Genomic DNA, 18,972 nt, shown 5'->3' with positions numbered 1-18,972 from the left:
AAGGGGTCTGATTCATCTTAGTAAGGTGAGATCGTTTAAAAATATTCCTGTTTGATCGAAGATTTCTAATTTCCACCACTTTGTTCCATTCTTCCATTCAGCTTGAGATTGCTTCTTTTATGCCTTAATTTGGCTGAATTGACTTATTTTGGGGATAAGCATCTGAAAAGGGCAATAACCTGAAATTAATCTAAAATGGGAAAGTAAGATAGATAAAGGTCCTAGAATACTCGAGCTTAAGTGGTTTAAATGTGGACTTTTTAGCGCTCATCACACCCCCAAACTTAAATATTGCTAGTCCTTAGCAATGAACTATAAAGTAAAGGAATGAAATAAACAACTATACAAGTATAAACTAGAAAGTAATAAAAGGATAATGCCACTTTCGTAGGGAACACGATTGCATTTAACACATGCAACAAGCCTTTTAAACCCCTAGGTTACCCCTAGTGGACAAGTGAAGTCTCGTAAAGGTTTCCAGAGATGATACCCACAAACATTAAGCTTTTTCTCACAAAAGAGACACCAATATTGCAAACAAGCATTGGGAAAAAACTACCTCAAGTATGCAATTTTTCAACCCTTTCCAAGCAATCTCCCAAAATCTCAACATCAAGCAAGCAAGTATGGTCCTCCACACATCAAAAAAATGGTCATGTAAATCAAAGCAATTCTAGAATCCTTTTTGAGTGGACCGGCATCAAGTATGTTGCTATCTAAGCCAACTAAATAAATGATCACATCCTTACCCTCAAACTAGCACACAAATCTAGTACCGATCATCAAGACAAAGAGTGGACCTTCTATTAAAGCTTTATTGTTCTAGGTGCGCTTATTCTTTTCACTCGAATTTATTTTATTTTATTTTTATTTTTTATTTTTTCTAATCCTAAGGATCAAAGATGGAAACATAGTGCAATGAGTTGATCTATTAAGCTTTCTAGTGATTCATGAGGTCGAGCGTTAGGTCAATGACTCCCAAACCGGACGGCTTTAGGGCATTAGGTGTTCAAACACCCCTAAGGACTTACAAGCTCAAATCAACTAGGCTGCAAATCAAAACAACCTCCATCTAATCATTTCCCACCTTTTGGGAGAAGTCGTCAATTTTTTTTTTTTTTTTTTTTTTTTTTCAGTTATTAACCTAGAGTTTGGGCCTTCCACCTTTCGGCACGAGAAATTCAGTGCTTGATGAGGCTAGAATCTCGGCTACTAAATGAAAAGGGCTTGTTATCCACTTTTGTCAAGAATGAAAGTTTTCAATGCACTACTAGCCCAATTGGGATATAGCCAATTCAATAGTCAACAAAGCATGTACCCCACAAATGAATGCTAGTGTGCACAAGTGCTAGTGTCGAATCCTAGACTGAATCTCAAAACAATTACAAAATCAGGACGATGTGGACACATATGCAAGCAAGATATCAAAATTTCAAAAAATTTACCCCTAAATGGTATCCACAAGGCATACAAGGAGTATTGGACTCTCAAGTCAAACAATTTTTAAATTTTAAGCAATATAGTCCTTAAAAGATCAAAATCATAGCTAGTTATGGACCAATCATAGAAAATTCCTCAAATACACAAGTCATGCTCAAAATTTTAAATTAAAAGCAAATACTGTAAATAACACCCATTACCCCCAAACTTAAATGGCACAGTGCCCTCAATATGCAAAGAGAACAAAGGAAAGAGTATACCAGTGCAACTAAGATAAAGAATGGCCAGGACACAAGTATCCGAAGTGGGTGGTACCACCCCCCCCCCCCCCCCCCCCCAAAACTTGGAATTAACTGTGGTCCTGAAAAGATGGCACTAGGACGAAATCTCATCAGATAACAACGGGGATAATAACAGTGCACAGTGGACATGCAAGTGTAAATGGGATAATAAATGAAATAAGGAGAGAGAAAAAAGGATGGTCCTGAAAAATTTTAGGCAGCACTCGCTCACTAAAGTCATTGGGATGCACTTGATAATAGAGTCAATCATAGATAGATATATCAATATAGCAACTGGACATCCAAAATATCATGCATACGATAAAGAAAATAAAAATAGTATAAAGTACATCATAGTATCAGGGCCAACAGTCTGGCCACAAAAATATCACAGTATCAAAAATAGCAGGTATCACAGATATATATAAAAAGATGAAAGTGAGGTATAAAGATCAGGCAGAGGAAGTAGGGCGAGTGGGGCGTGATCCCCGAATATCTCTAGATAAATCCTACAACGCAACCAAGACGTCTGAGTGGAGAGTAGTCACGTCAGTGCTGAGGGAGGCCACATCTGACTGAAGAGAGACAACCACATCTTCCAAAGTCTGTATACACTCTCCTAGGCCAGGTGTTAGAACTAGAGCGTCAGGGATGACTGGGTCATGAAACTGAGGTACATCCTGAGTCTGCTCCTGAGAGTGTAATGGCGACCCTGCCGGAAAGTGATATGGCGATTCCTCTGGAGGCTTTCGATCTAGATCGATATCCATATGGGCGTCCGTAGCCGACGGTGGGTCTTCTAGATCATCTACTACTGCTACTGCTGCCATCTCAGCCTCTGCAGCCTCCTCTGCTGCGAAAATGGCCTCCTCCTCTAAGCTCTTGATAAGAGCATTATAGCTCTTATTCCAATCCTTTTTGCCATAGTGGCAAGCCCCTGACTCAGTATGCTCCGCTGGATGGAAACGGTAGTGCTGATCTCAGAGGATCTGAGTAATAAGATGTCCAAAGGGGAGGAAAGTGGCTCGCCCAGGCTTGGCCTTGCTGATGTAGCTCACGTATAACCTCATCATAACACTCCAGTAGAGTGCTGGGACAGAAAACCAATGCCCTGTATAAAAGGCGTAAAGGGCACAAGAAAGTCTAAGAGCCTCTGGATCTAATGGCTAGCCATAAATACGTTTCGGTACAGAATCGAATCGAAGAACCATAAATCGTTGGGCAGATAAGTCCGAGTGGCGTATGTCTCGCCATCACTGTAATGGCCAGTTAGAGCAACTGCCATATCTGCATCAGAAGGCCTCCGTATAATAGGATAGTGAGGCCGGGAGGGCAGACATGCGGGCATCGGGAAGATGTGGCCAATGACTCAACAGTGATGTGGATGAGATGGCCATCAACAGTAGTCCGTAGCTCCAATAGGTTACTTGGGGCCGGCCGGAGGTTCTGGTAGAACAATTGGATAAGCCTCTGGTAAACTGGGTATCTGACTGGAGCAAAAATGGCTGAAATGCCCTACCGATCAATATCATCAAATGCCGCCTGGATCAGAATCGACCGGGAAAAGAAAGCAATGTCGAAGACCAACTTATGGACCACCGAAAGGGGTGAGTATCTCTGGGTAGGTCTATCTCGGACCTGGGCAGGTAGTGCTAGTGGTGGTGAAGGGGGTGGTACATGGTCAGCCTCATCAGAAGAAGATGATGTAGAAGCAGAAGACTGTAGTCTGGTATCGGCTGATGAGGACTGAGATGGAGCTGGCTCTAGAGCTAGGTCCTGAGCATGGGAAGGCTCTGCGGGCTCCTCTATACGCTGTCGCACTCAGCGTACATATTACCGGTTGGCCAAAGTCTTGACTCGGGCCATCGTCTGCAAAAGAAGGAAAGCACTTGCAACTGGAGTCAGTAATAGGAATAGTGTATGAAATACAATATATAGAAACATGTATGTCAAGTAAGATAGATAACGCAGAATAATTGACATGAATCTATGCAAGTTGAAATGCAGCCAGGTATAGACAATGAATAAGTGAAACATGCTAAATATGACAGAATAAAATGCATCCAATGTGGAAAACACAGGCATTGGGCAAATATAAGATAGCATAGAACATAAAAGATGGCATGTGAAGTGGATATGCAAATCTGTGATGTTCGATCGATCATGAAAAGATGAGATTGATCCAAGTTGGATCGATCAGGAATTGAGTGAGATCGATCTTTCTTTGATCGATCAGAGAAAAATGTGATCGATCGAACTCTGCAAAAATACGAAAAGTCACAGATCTGTGATGTGGACAACATGGGGGCACCCGAGCAAGCTCATGGGACCTCTCACACATCAACAAATCAACTTTGGTCAAATTTATACAAATATATATATACATATATATCATATGCTTTGAGACTTCAAAGATAGGTAGAAATCAAACGTGGAAACTCAGATCTAACATGGAAAACACGGAAGAATCAAGATTGAAGCTTAAAGTTAAAAATAAAACTTAGAACTTACCAAACTGAATGAGAGAAGTGGAGATGAAGAAATAAAATAAAATCGAAGGCGAGAGATGGAGTTCAAAGACTTGGTATAGTCGCCGGAGGTTCGCCGGTGTTGGGAGAGATGATGGGCAGCAGTGGAAGAAGCTACGGTCTGAGATCGATCTTGAAATCGATCCAAATGACCTTTGGCTTCTATTTTTAAAAACTATTTTCGACGAGTTCTATCAATCACTAAGAAATCAGATCGATCAAACAAAGATCGATCTAAAAGGGACTCCAATCGATCTAACCTCGCAAAACGACAAGTATTTTTTGAAAATTTTTGAATTTTTTTAGAATGAAATATAAAATTCAAAAAACTGTCAAAGTAAAAAAAAAAGAACATGGATCGATCGATCAAAGATCGATCTGGAAGGAACTTCGATCGACTCAACAGGTGAAAACCTGCATACAAGTTCGAATGATATACAGAGAGCCTTTTTCTTGGGTTCCAAAATTTTTTCTAAGTATAGAATGAAGATCAATCTGAGGATAATCTCGATCGATCTTGGAACACTTAGATCAATCGGAAATGAAGTTTGCACGATACACAGAGAGCTGAAATATGCAGGAAAATTACGCTTGATAGGACAGAGAGATGATTGGATGCAAGGCTGGCAGTTTAATCGATTGAACCTATTTTGAGATCGATCGAACAGGCACAAAATGCTTGATTTGAAAATGACAGTGCATGCATTCTCAACTAAAGTCCCTAGCAATATGTATGAACCCAGAATATATCTAGACGACGCAAGAATTGAAAGTTAAAATAGAAATGAGGGAGGAATAGGGTTGTAAACCCTACGAAGCACTAGTCTTTAACGTCTCTAGCAGGGCGTTGGGTTCTTTTAGCCCGGATCAAAAATCTTGTTGTGCATCCCCTCCTTGACAGGGTAAATGGCACTTTGAATCCCACCCAACAAATTGTTCCCTAAGGAACTTGTTGGATTTGAATCAAAGGAGATTGATGGTCCTTTGTCCATGCTATTCTTAGGCTTCCATGCCCTTTTAACACTAGCTTTGCACACATTTTTGTTTGAGCTCTTTTTGGTAAGCAAACCATGGGAATGTTTAACATCAAGTAAAGACTCAACTTTATCAAGTTCATTTTCAACACATTTCTCAACAACACAAACTTCTTTATGTTTATCTATTGAATTCGGGGTTGGATTAAAAATGTTCAACTTCACTTTCATATGCCCAAATGGTATTTATCCCCGTCCTGCAATTTATGTTGGCATTTGCGGTTGCCAAGAAAGGACGGCCAAGGATAACGGGAATTTGATTCTTGGGATTTGGGACCGGTTCTGTGTCAATGACAACAAAATTAATGGGGAAGAAGAACTTATCGATCTTAATCAAAACATCCTCAATAATACCCCAGGGCTTTTTAATGGATCGGTCGGCAAGTTATAAAACCACCGACGTCGGTTTCAAGTCTCCTAAGCCTAATTTAACATATACCGAGTATGGAAGAAGGTTTACACTTGCTCCTAAGTCTAAAAGAGCCCGATTAATGACATAGTCACCAATAATGCAAGAAGTAGTAGGTGAACCGGGGTCCTTAAACTTTGGGAGAGTGTTGTGTTATAAGATGGAGTTTACTTGCTCGGTCAAGACCACTTTCTTTGGTGCTTGGCTTTTATTCTTCCTCTTTTAGGTGCAAAGATCTTTTAAGAACTTGGCATAAGCCAGAATTTGTTTGATTGCATCCAAAAGTGGAAGATTAATCTTCACCTGCTGAAACACTTCAATGATTTCATTTACTTTGGCCTTTTATTTTTCAAGAGAAATGGACCCTTTTAAGGAGTTCGGAAATAGAGCTCTTGGCTCAAAGTCTTTTTCAAGATTTTTCTTTAAAACATCTTCAACACAAGAATTGTTCAAATCATTATTCAAATCACTTTTTAAATCATTTTTCAACACTTTCTCAACAAAATGATCATGCAGATGCAATGAAGGAGGAATAGAATGTGAAACAGGATGGGTGTCAACTTTTGGTTGCACCAATTCACTCTCTTCATTTTGGACACCAATTTGATTTTCCACAATTCTTCCACTTCTCAAGGTCATCACTGCATTAACATATTCAATTGTGTGACCTTCATTGGTTTCTACAATAAATTATTGCTTTGGTGGGGCATTTAGAGGCATATTCCCTTTCTCTCTAGCATTCAAGGTACTAGCTATTTGCCCAATTTGGGTTTTTAGCTTAGCAATGGATTGAAAATGGGAATGAAACAATTGAGTGTTTGCCTCTAGAGTACCCAAAGCGGTCAACACTTTCTCTTCAAAAGCGAGACTCCTAGAATTTCCTTGGGAATAAGATGATTGATTAGGAAAATGAGAATTAGAAAACTGGTTTCCATGTGGTGATTGAAACGAAGATCTATACCCTTGGGAACCTTTGCTTTGCATTGGAGGTGGAACATACTTTCCTTGAAAACCACCTTGGGGAGGGTTTAAGCCTTCCCCTTGGCTTTTCCAAGAGAAGTTCCTCCATCTGGGATTGTAATGTGAGCCATAGGGATTATTCTCTTAGTTGACAAATGCAGCATTAACTTGCTCATGATACTCATTTTACGCATGTCCATGAGGGCAATTGGAAGTAGTATGTAAGACACTAGAACAAGTCATACAAGATTCATTAGATGCATGATGATGAACATGATTATGGGAGGAAGACATTTGATTTGCCAAATTATGGTTGACCAAAAATTAATCAAACTTTTGAGTTAAAGATTTTACCTCGACGGCTATGTCATTCGAGTTGTCAACTTGATATAAGCCGACATTATTCCTTCCACCTAGAATTCTACCATTTTTAGAGGACAAAGATCTATGCATGGAATTTTCAGTCATACTTTCATACAATTGCCAAACATCATTCTCATGTTTATCAAGGTAAGAACCACCCATAGATGCATCTACCATTCTTTTTTGATTATCCGGCAAACTTTCGAAGAAGTATTGGACTAATTGCCATTTAGGAATGTCATGATGTGGACACTTCCTAAACAAGTCATTAAATCTTTCCCATGCCTCATGAAATAGTTCCCCTTCCCCTTGAGAAAATTCATTAATGGAAGTTCTCATAGCATTTGCCTTTGATACCAGGTAGTACTTCTTTAAGAACTCTTGTTGTATTTCTCCCCAAGAAGTTATCGAAAAAGGCCTAAGATTGTTGAACCAATATTTTGCTTTGTCCTTAAGGGTAAAAGGAAAAAGTTTGACTCTTAAAACTTCTTCTGGCATGTCCGTGTATTTCACAGTGGAACACATTTCAAGAAACTCATCCAATTGCTTGTAAGGTTCTTCCTTGGAAGTCCATGATAATTAGGAAGCATTTGAATGGTTTGCGGTTTAATCTCATAGTGATGTGCTCTAAATGGGGGCAATTGAATGCATGTTGGTGCATTGTATTCATTTGGAACACAATGATCACACAAAGCAATGGGAGGATTCCCAACCGGTGGTGCTAAACGAACACCGTGATTAACTTGAACCATGGGAGGTTGTGGAGCAAAAATTGGCCGAGGCATTCCCAATGGAATTTGGCCTTGTTGTTATGGTGGAATGAATGGTCTAGGCATGCCTAATGGTACTTGGATGTTGTCATGATGCACATAAGGGTGGAGGAAGCCTTGCTGGTCTATGTGACCAAGGTCTTCCACATGGTCGTCATGTTGCTCCTCCATTGATAAAATGGAGTGATGAGAACTACCTCTTTCCCTAGGATTATGAACAACCGATTCAAAATGGAAATCGAGTGGGACAAGGTTATGATTTAATGACCTACGACCATGCATGCATTAACAAAACAAATAACAAGTGATCAATTAAGTAACAATCACTTCGCCTCCACAATAAATCAATCAACGAACATCCTCCACATACAATGATCCCATACTCCCATGCTTGAACAATTTACAAAGAAAATTAAATTGCCTCCATGCGGGCTCACGATTTATCTAAGAATTTAAGAACTTGCCACCACGCAGGCCGACGATTTAACTAGAGATTGAGTTAAAAAGATCTCATAAAGGGAGCAACTTCAATTCATTTTTCAATTTTCCGCTTAGCTTTGCAAAATTTTAGATTTTAGCCCTTTTTATGCTTAGCTTAGCTACTTGCTTTCCAATTCTCCTTTACTTGACTTCCTTTGCTCAATTCACCTAGCCAATCAAAAACAAACACAATAAGTAACTAAAAATAAAGTAAAGTAAAAACATGATAAAAAGAGTACTAATTCCTAATTGTTTCCCAAACACAGCATTGCCAAATTAATCCCCGACAACGGTGCCAAAACTTGGTGTGGTCTTAGTCGGTTCGACCAACAAAGTTACAATGAAAGTGTGGCCAAGTTTAAATTTATAAAGTGCCACTGCTACCTCTAACTACTAATATAGCTAGGGTGAGTAGGGATCGTCCTAAAGGATTGGGGGCTATGTTAATATGGAAACAAGGTCGGATTAGTAGTTTGAATGATCAAAGGGTGTTTTGATTTGTTAATTAAACTACAATGTAAATTAATTTAACACAAGGCAATTAAAATAAATAAAAGGGTTGAGAACAAGAGAGAGAGGTCTTGGGATCTAGAGGTCACCACTAAACATCACCATTTTAGATGCTCAATGTTTAATAAATGAGGGGAAACATGTGTTGCAATACAAAGAGGTGTGATTAATTGAATCAACAAGCATGATTGACTAATTAAGCATATAATGTCTAGATAACCTAGTGAATAGTATAATATATCAAACTAAGCCATTATTCCTTCCTTTAAGCTCACAATCAACACACTAACAAGTTAGAGTATTATACTACTTGCATTCATAAGTATGAAACATCAAACAACAAGCATGGATTATCCTCACATCTAAGAAAGTAAAGCTACTACACTACATCTAAGCTAAGAACATGAAAATTAAACTAATTAAACTAAGGTAGAGGCATAATCCATCAAGAAATAAGTATGAACCATCAAACAAACCACAAGAGTACACTATTTAAGCACTATGCGTTGACAATCTCTAGATTCATAGTATCAATACATATACACATGCATCAATATCATAAAACCAAGAGATAAACACATGAACATCTACTCTAGCATACATAGATATATGGATAGAATGAAATGATCAATTGGAAGTATTAATCAACACAAATCATTGTAAGAACAAGATTCATATATTAATCAAGTGTCAAAACAAGATTACAACACAAATCCCCTCAAAATACAAAACATCAAGGTCTAGAAGGCATGCTTAGGGCTAACTTTAGCCCCAAGAAGATGTTTAGCCACTCATTGATGTAGTCATCCAACCCTCAAGGGCAATCTCCATGGTAGAATTGCTCTTCTCCTTGATGAAAACCCTAGAAGAATGGAAGAACTCCCAAAATAGTGTATGTCTCTCCAAGCTCTAGCCTCCCCTCTAAGATAGTATATTGAGATATCGAAGTTATATGAGATATATGTAAAAATGGCTTAAAATCCTTATATAGGTTGCTCAAGTGTCACACCCAATGGTCAGGTCTCGTGCACTAGGGTCTTTTCAATGATTGCACCACGAGCCATCTTTTAATGAGCTGGACTCTGTTTTATTTCAGACTTAAGCAGTTTCGATTGATCGAATTTAGATGAGATCAATCAAACTGTGGCCAGATCCATCGAATTAAGGCCAGATCGATCAATCCATGGTAGCGCCTTTTTGGAATAAGATAAATCTAAGATATTTCTGGGATATTTTGGGAAAAAGACAAAAGTGGTAGGTGGGTATAAGATCAAGGAAGTTCGATCGATCTGAAGAAAGTTGGATCGATCGAAAATGGAATTTCTTGTGGATAAGGACAAGGGATCTAATCCATCTTGGTGAGGTGAGATCAATCAATGTAAGATCGATCGAAAATATTCCTGATCGATCGAAGATTGCTAACTTCTACCATTTTGCTCCATTCTTTCATTCAGCTTGAGATTGCTTATTTTAAGCTCTAATTTGGCTGAATTGACTTATTTTGGGGATAAGCATCTGAAAAGGGCAATAACCTGAAATTCGTCTAAAACAGGAAAGTAAGATAGATAAAGGTCCTAGAATACTCGAGATTAAGGAGTTTAAATGCGCACTTTTCAGCGCTCATCATTTACCAAATTGGGAGGGTTCTGTGAGACGTTCAGGATAAGGCGATTTTGGCTCATAAGCTGTCTCAAGGTTAGGAGCAGATGAAGAAGTGACTCCACATTCAACTCCTTTTGTAGATTGTGGAATACCACTTGAGGAAACATCCTTGGGATGTGGATTATGAATGATAGGAATTATGGGAATCCTAAGCCTTTCTTTTTCTTCCTGTCCCTTTTTAACTTGGTTATCAACTACTCGACCACTCCTTAATGTAGTGATAGCCTGAACTTACTCATGATGAATACCTGAGGAATTGGTTTCATCAATCATGTAAGTCTGCCTTTTTGGGTTGGTTATTGGCTGACTAGGCAGCTTTCCATCCTCTCTTTGAGATAGAGTACTCGCTATTTGCCCAACTTGTGCCTCTAGTTTTGCTATGGCTTGAGAATGAGAATAAAGAAGTTGTGTATTGGCTTTAATTTCACCAAGAGCATTGAGTACTTGTTCCTCAAACGTAGAATTTCTAGGAGGAGGTGGAAGATTAGGAGCTTGATTGGGTTGATTTCTAAACTGAGGTGGACGGTAAATACCAGATTAGTTAAAAGAATTATTTTGTGGCATAGGATTGGATGAATTTTGATATTGCCCCTAAGATTGGGGAGTAATGTTTCCTTGATTTGGATTACGCCATGACATATTGGGATGATCTCTCAAGCCAGGATTATACGTAGAAGAATATGGATTATAGGCTGGCCTAGAGAATGTAGCATTCACTTACTCCTGTGGGATCTCAGATGATTGTCCCAGCATAGGGCAAGCGTCAGCAAAATGGTTTAGATTAACACAGATGGAACAACTTCCTTGGGTAAGGTAGTTTGTGGATTAGCAACAGGAGCAAAGCAAGATGATAAAATTTGATCGAACCTACGGTTCAAGGCTTCTATTTGAGCGGCTAACTCACTAGATTTATCTACCTCATAAAGTTTTTCAACCTTATACATTCCAGGTGAAGACCTAGACCTAGAGGAAGAAGCATGTTACACTGAGTTTTCACTTAGGGCCTCAAACAGTTCCCAAGCGTTAGCCGGACTATTTGGCAAAAAAAGCTCTATTGCTGGAAGCATCGACCATATTTCTATAAGAATCAGTAAGACTATCATAGAAGATCTGTATTAAGTGCCATTGAGCAACATCATGGTGTGGACACATTCGCAGAAGATCATTATATCTCTCCCGTGCATCATGGAGCTGTTCTCCCGGGATTTGGGAAAATGCCATGATTTCTCTTCTCATTTGTGTGGTTTTACCTACAGTATAGTATTTCTTTAGGAACTCTTGTTGTGATATGTCCTATGAAGATATGAAATTTGTTGGAAGGGATTGCAACCAAGTTCTTGCTTTTTTCCTTTAAAGAAAATTAAAAAAGACGCATTCTGAATGAATTATTGGTTAAAGTGGTCAACTTGGTAGTTGAACACAATTCCAAAAACACATCCAAGTGTTTATAAGGATCCTCTGTTGCATACCCATGGAAGGTAGGAAGCATTTTGGATCATAGCAGGCTTGATCTCAAAATGGGTTGCATCAGTATTCAGAAAAACAAAGCACGAAGAAGAAGTGTATGTAGTAGGAATAAAATGGTCCCTTAACGGTGGTGGTGGAGGAACAGGTGGAACCTATTCTCCATTCCCATTACCATTATTACCCAGTGCATTACGTTGTTCAGCCATACTATCAGAGGAATTATCAATATTATTCAAGTGTTTTTTAAGTTTCCTTAATTGACATAAAGTTCTCTCTATTTCAGGATCATGCACTAAAGGTTTTGACCTAGTTTGGCGAGTTAACATGCACTGGTTCCACTAATCCTAATAGTAACAAAAAGAAAATATTCTAAGTAATAGAAAAACAATAAGAACTCACAAAAAGGTTAAATAAACCGAAGCTTTTTCTCCCTTAAGCGTCTTTGCCCTTACTGCTAACTTGTACCTGAAAAGAAAAAGAAGTAAGGTGAGATATCATAAAGTCCAAAGACTGGTAAACCAAAATAACTAATTAAAAACTAAAATAAAAACTAATCTCCCAAGTAACGGCGCCAAAAATTCACGTGTCTTTCGCAATCGAACGATATCGTGTAGGATAGTTCTACGTAGAGAGGATGTCGAACCTTCAGAGAGATGAGATTTGTATTCAGTTTTCAATTTAGTTTTATTGGTTTATAGAGGTAACTGGTTGGAAATTTTGTTGGTTGTCACAGTTTAACAAACTATAATTAAAAGTACAATATAAAAAAAAGGCAAGGTAAATAAATTGAGTGATCAGAGAGAAATGAATCTTAGGGCTTTGACTTCACCACAACCATATACTACAGTTAATTATACTAACTCTGGGAATTTAATAATGAGATTTTCCAAATGAATTGAATTCAATAACATTCGTTAAATTCGGGTTTTAAAGAAAGATGTTTTACAAATTTCGCTAATTATAACCTATCTGCGGTTAGCGTGGACTATTCGTCTACCTACTCTACCTACTTTAACTACTTTGCGAATGGACCACCTTTCCTAAGCATAGATTATGAAAATGTTCTTTTGTAAAAAAACATTAAAGTACCATTATATGACCTCTAGTCTTATAGCCAGCAGGGCTCCGCCAGATACCGTACAATAAGGTAGGTTAAGAATAGCAAACAAACTATTACATCTAAGACAAGGTAGTAACAGTTTATAAGCTATTAAAGCATGAAAACCACTTGAGTTGTCTCAAGTGCTCATAGTCATATAATCAAGAAAATACATATATTAAAATTAATCCCAGAGTTAAAATAATCAAACGATAGTATTTAGGTTAGGTTACATCAGTGCCCTAAGAAAGGGTTTAGCTACTCATGATAAGACTGGATAACATCTGTGTTGAGTTCATCTCCATCGTCATGGATTGCACTTCAATCCTCAGGATCTGCACTTCTAAGGTTGTAGGAACCCTAAAAGCCACCATACCTTTAGCCTTTTGAATAACACCGTAAAAGAGATTGAAATTTTGGACTTCTTCAATCAAGGCTTACGCCTTCTTTTATAGAAGAAAATATGTATTTGGTGGGCTTTTAGGTCTTCTGGCCCAACCGGAATGAGATACGGCTGGTAAAGAGAGTAATCCGCAGCTTTTAATTTGATATGTCATGGAAGGCTCAAGCTTCAGGAATGGATGCTCGAGCTTTAGGGTTCATGCTCGAGCTTTAGGGTTCATGCTCGAGCATCAGGATCAATGCTAGAGCTTCTTTGGATAGATGCTCGAGCTTCAGTAAATGGTGCTCGATCATCACATTGACACTTAGCCAATTTTCTTCAACTATTTTTTGAAGCGATTTTTTCTTCAACACTTAGAATATTTTTGGGGTTGAACTTCTTTAACATTGCTCAATCCAAGCTTCATGGGCTCAAGAACTAGGTACCATGCTTGAGCATCAGTGGATGATGCTCGATCATTAATGAATAATGCTTGATTATGGAGGTGAGGCATGAGACCTGGGAGCATAACCTTCAATTAAAATCAACTCATTAATTTCTGACGCCTCATGCTCGAGCTTCAGGGTCAAGGCTCGAGCACCTTGAAGTAAGGCTCGAGCATTAAGGTACTGATGCTTGAGCATTTGTGTCTTTTTGACTTTTCTTTTTTTCTTTGTTGTGACGCTCGAGCCTCAACACTTGGGCTCGAGCTTTAAGGCTTGAATTGCTTCAAACATCACCAATTCAGCTCTCGGCTTGTTCTGAATGACCAGCAACGACTCTGTAAGCTTCGATATCATCATAAAGTCCTGGTTTTAACCATCTATCTGGGAAAGTACCTACAAACACACAGTAAACATAAATTAGTCTAATTATGGATAGAAGTATCACTTTAAGCCCTAACATGTACATACTTAGGGGCTCGAATATGCATATATTCATCGCTCATCAATACACATAAATCAACCCACATTATTATAGGACACTTCAACTCTTCTTATATATGATTTTTTGTTTTATTTTATGAATTGATTAATACACATTATTCACAATGTATATGTAAAGCTTTTAACCACATATTCTATTAGCATAAAATGTTAATTACTAGCATAAAATGTCAATTACAATCCATTTGCTATAATGGATGTTGGTGTGTTGTTTACCCATTGCACCAAATTGCATGCAAAAGTGTGTAGTGTCGCCAAGTTTAAATTTAGAAATTACCACTACCACTTCCAACTAAAAATATAGCTAGAGTGAGTAGGGATCGTCCTAAGGGAAAGGAGGTGTATTTGTGATGGAAATTAATGTTAGATTAGTAGGTCGAATGATCAAAGATGGTTGGTGATTGTTTAATTAAACTTCAATACAATTAAAACTAATGCAAGTAAATAGCAATCTAGAAAGTAGGGATAAGATATAGGGGAGAGGTCTTGGGATTTAGAGTCACCACTAAGCTTCATTTCATCAAACACTAGCAATTGTACATTAATGGGGAAATTTAAATTGTAACTTGTGTGTGTGTGACATCAATTGAAACTAAGCATGGATGACAAATAAGTATAGACTGTCTAGCTAAGTTTAATGAATATCACAACCTATAAAATAAGACCAATATCCATTCAATTAAACCACAATTAATGCATACACAAATATCTAGAGACATGCACTATTTGCATTAATAAGTATGGAACATCAAGAAATAAGAATGGATTATTCACCTACCTAAGAAATTAAAGCAATTACACTACAACTAGGCTAGAGACATGAAATTAAACTAATTAAACTAGAGATGTGATACAATCCATTAAGAAACAAGTGTAAACCATCAAATAAATCACAAAAGTGTTCCATTAAGTACCATGCCTTGACCATCACTAGATTAACATCATCAACACACATAGACATGCATCAATTTCATTAAATCTAGAGACAAAAACATGAACATCAATTCTAGCATATATAGACATATGACTAGAGCCAAATGATCAATTGAAAGCATTAATCCATACAAATCAAGTAGAAATTACAAGATCTATATTTATTTATGGTCAAAACATCTATTACAATTAAAATCCCCAAAAATACACAAAAGCTAGGTCTGAAAAGCAAGCCTAGGTGTTATCTCTAGCCCCAAGAGAAGGATTTAGCCACTCATTATAGTGGACATGGAACCCTCAAGGGCTAACTTGGAGGTTGGCATCATTATCTTCATCATTGCTTTCTTCCCAAAACCCTAGCTCTAGAGAGGAAAATTATTTTTCTCTATTTTGTAATATCTATCTCTTATGGTATGATAAAATAATGTTCAATAAATCAATTATGTACTCCTTTGAGGAAGGACCAAGTCAGAATTACAGCCTCTGATTGGAGGAAATTCGTAGCTACACAAGTTAGGTAGAAATCGGCGCGCCCGAGAATTAGACAGCTCATTACCATCAGGCATTTCGATCGATCAAACACTTAGCTTCGATTGATCGAAGCTGACGTGGCTCAAAAATATCTTCCAGGTTTTATCTAATTGGCTGAGCTGGCATCACCTCATTTCGATCGATTGTAGACCTCTTCGATCGATTGGGATTTCCCTTCAATCAATCGAAGTTCCCCTAGTACATTTTTCTTGGTTTCTTTCTAACTTTTCTTCTTAGCTCCAAAATTGAGTTAAATGGCTCTTATCAGCCTGTTTGAACTTTATTAACCTGAAATAGGCAAAAACACAAATAAGTATCTAAGACATGAAAGTAAGATAGATGAATGGGCCCTAACTTATGTGCTAAAATGCGTTACATTTGAGCACTCATCACACCCCTAAACTTTGATATTGCTAGTTCCTAGTAATGAACTACGTGGAAAGGAAAGAAATAAACAACTATACAACTATGAACTAGAAAGCAATAAAATGATAGCGCCACTTTCATAAGGAACATGATTACATTTAGCATATGCAACAAGCCTTTTAAACCCCTAGGTTACCCTAGTGGACGAGTGAAGTCTCGTGAGGGTTTCCAGAAATGATACCCACAAACATTGAGCTCTTTCTCACTAAAGAGGCACCAATATACAAAACAAGTATTAGGAGAAAATTACCTCAAGTATGCAATTTTTCAACCCTTTCCAAGCAATTTCCCAAAATCTCAACATCAAGCAAGCAAGTATAGTCCTCCACACATCAAGAAAATGATCACGCGAATAAAAAAAACTCTAGAATCCTTTTAAGTGGACCGGCATAAAATATGTTGCTATCTAAGCCAACTAGAGAAATGATCATATCTTTACCCTCAAACTAGCACACAAATCTAGTATCGATCATCAAAACAAAGAGTGGACCTTTCATTAAAGCTTTATTCAACTAGGTGCATTTATTCTTTTCGCTCGATTTTTTTTTTTTTTTGATCAATCGAAACCTGCCTTGATCGATCGAAAATCCTATGATCAATCGAGATTATCTGAAAAACTGAGTCCTAGGGGCAAAAATTTTTGACGCATTTTTAATCGATTGAAATCATGTTTGGTCGATGGAGATTGATATTCGATCGATCAAAAATTTTTGACACAATTTCGATTGATCGAAAATGATTTCGGTCGATCGAAGTCTCCAGGCTCTAAAATTTTAAGAATGCAGATTTTGAAAAACTCACAACATGCCTGGAAAACTTCAATGAGACAATGATATATCATTATTATCAATTGCTTAAATTTCAATGATGCTTTAGAAATGAAAGGCAAGAAAGAAAAGGAGGAAATAGAGTTTGAAAACTCTATTAGAACTAGGTTTAACGTCTCTAGTCAACGTTCAAACAATCTCATATATCAACATAGACTGGATCCACCAAAAGGGCAAACTCCATATGTCTTTGGAACACTTGCCCTTCAATGTAGGGCTTCAATCTTTGTCCTTCAAGCTTTGTATTTCAACCGCCCTATGAGGTGCAACAGAAATGATCTCATATGGGCCTTCCCATTTGGTTCGCAACTTCCCGGGAAAAAGTTTTAGCCTAGAGTTGAAGAGACATACTTTTTTACTGGGTTCAAAAGATTTCTTCACAATATATTTGTCATGAAAAGCTTTAGTTCTTTTTTTGTAAAGTTTGGCATTATCATATGTATTATGTCTTAACTCTTCCAACTTATTCAATTATAGCAAACGATTCTCTCCAGCTTTGTCAAAGTCAAGATTGAGTTTTTTAACCGCCCACATAGCTTTGTGTTCTAGCTCAACCGGGAGATGGCAAGGCTTTCCATATACAAGTCTATAAGAAGACATGCTAATTAAAGTCTTATATGCCATTCAGTAAGCCCACAAAGCATCATTCCGGGTTGTGTTTATTGTTTTCTCAAGAATTTGCTTTATTTCCCGATTTGACACTTCTACTTGCCCACTTGTTTAATGATGGTATGGGGTGGCCACTTTATGAGTAACGGAGTACTTAAGAAATAAGTGCCTTAAGAATTGATTACAAAAATGCTTCCCTCCATCACTTATCATTGCTCTTGGCATACCAAAACGAGCGAAAATTTTGGATTTAATGAATTGAACAACCACGGAATGGTCATTCATTTTGGTAGCACAAGCTTCCACCCACTTAGAAGCATAATCAACGGCAAGTAGAATATATTGAAAACCATAAGACATAGGAAATAGACCCATAAAATTAATGCCCCAAATATCAAAAACCTCTACAATAAGAATATTTGTCAAGGGCATCATATCTTTCCTTGACATCGATCCCATTTTTTGACATCTTTTACACTCCTTGGAAAAATTATAGGCATCTCTATGAATGGTAGGCCAAAATAGCCCACTTTGAAGAACCTTTAAGGTGGTCTTCTTTGCACTAAAATGCTCGCCACATGCAAGGGTATGACAAAACGCAAGGACACTAGGAATCTCACTCTCTGGAATACATCTCCTCACAATTTGATCCGGATAATATTGAAACAAAATAGGATCTTTCCAATAATATTTCTGGATATTGGTGAAGAATCGGTTCTTTTCTTGCCTTGACCAAATAGTAGGAAGTTTGCCAATTGCGAGATAATTCACAATGTCAGCAAACCAAGGCATTTTTCCATTGGAAATTTGGAAGAGTTGTTCATCTGGAAAAGAATCATGAATTGGTGGGCTTGGGGAAGATTCTACCATTAACCTTGAAAGATGGTCGGCAACCACATTTTTGGTGCCTTTCTTATCTTTGATTTCAAAATCAAATTCTTGAAGAAGCAAAATCCATCTTATCAAATGACGTTTTGTTTCCTTCAGTCAAAAAATGCCTCAAAACAGCATGATCAGAATATATAATGACTTTTGACCCTAAAAGATAGCACCGGAATTTATCAAGAGCATACACTACGGCAAGTAATTCTTTCTCTGTAGTGGAGTAATTCAATTAAGCTCCCAAGAGAGTCTTGCTTGCATAGTATACGGCTCATGGAAGTTTTCCTACCCTTTGCCCCAAAACTGCATGGCATAATCAGAGGCATCACACATGATTTCAAATGGTAATGACCAATTGGGAGGTTGCATAATAGGAGCAGATGACAATAAACCACGAGGTATATGGAAAGTATCAAGGCATGCTTGATCAAA

The sequence above is a fragment of the Cornus florida genome, unplaced genomic scaffold (genome assembly GCF_030987335.1).
Source record: "Cornus florida cultivar Cherokee Brave unplaced genomic scaffold, ASM3098733v1 CherokeeBrave_3.0.0_Hap2_Chr10, whole genome shotgun sequence".
NCBI lineage: Eukaryota > Viridiplantae > Streptophyta > Magnoliopsida > Cornales > Cornaceae > Cornus > Cornus florida.
The sequence above is the reverse complement of the archived record's forward strand: the minus strand, read 5'-3'. Positions refer to the sequence as shown.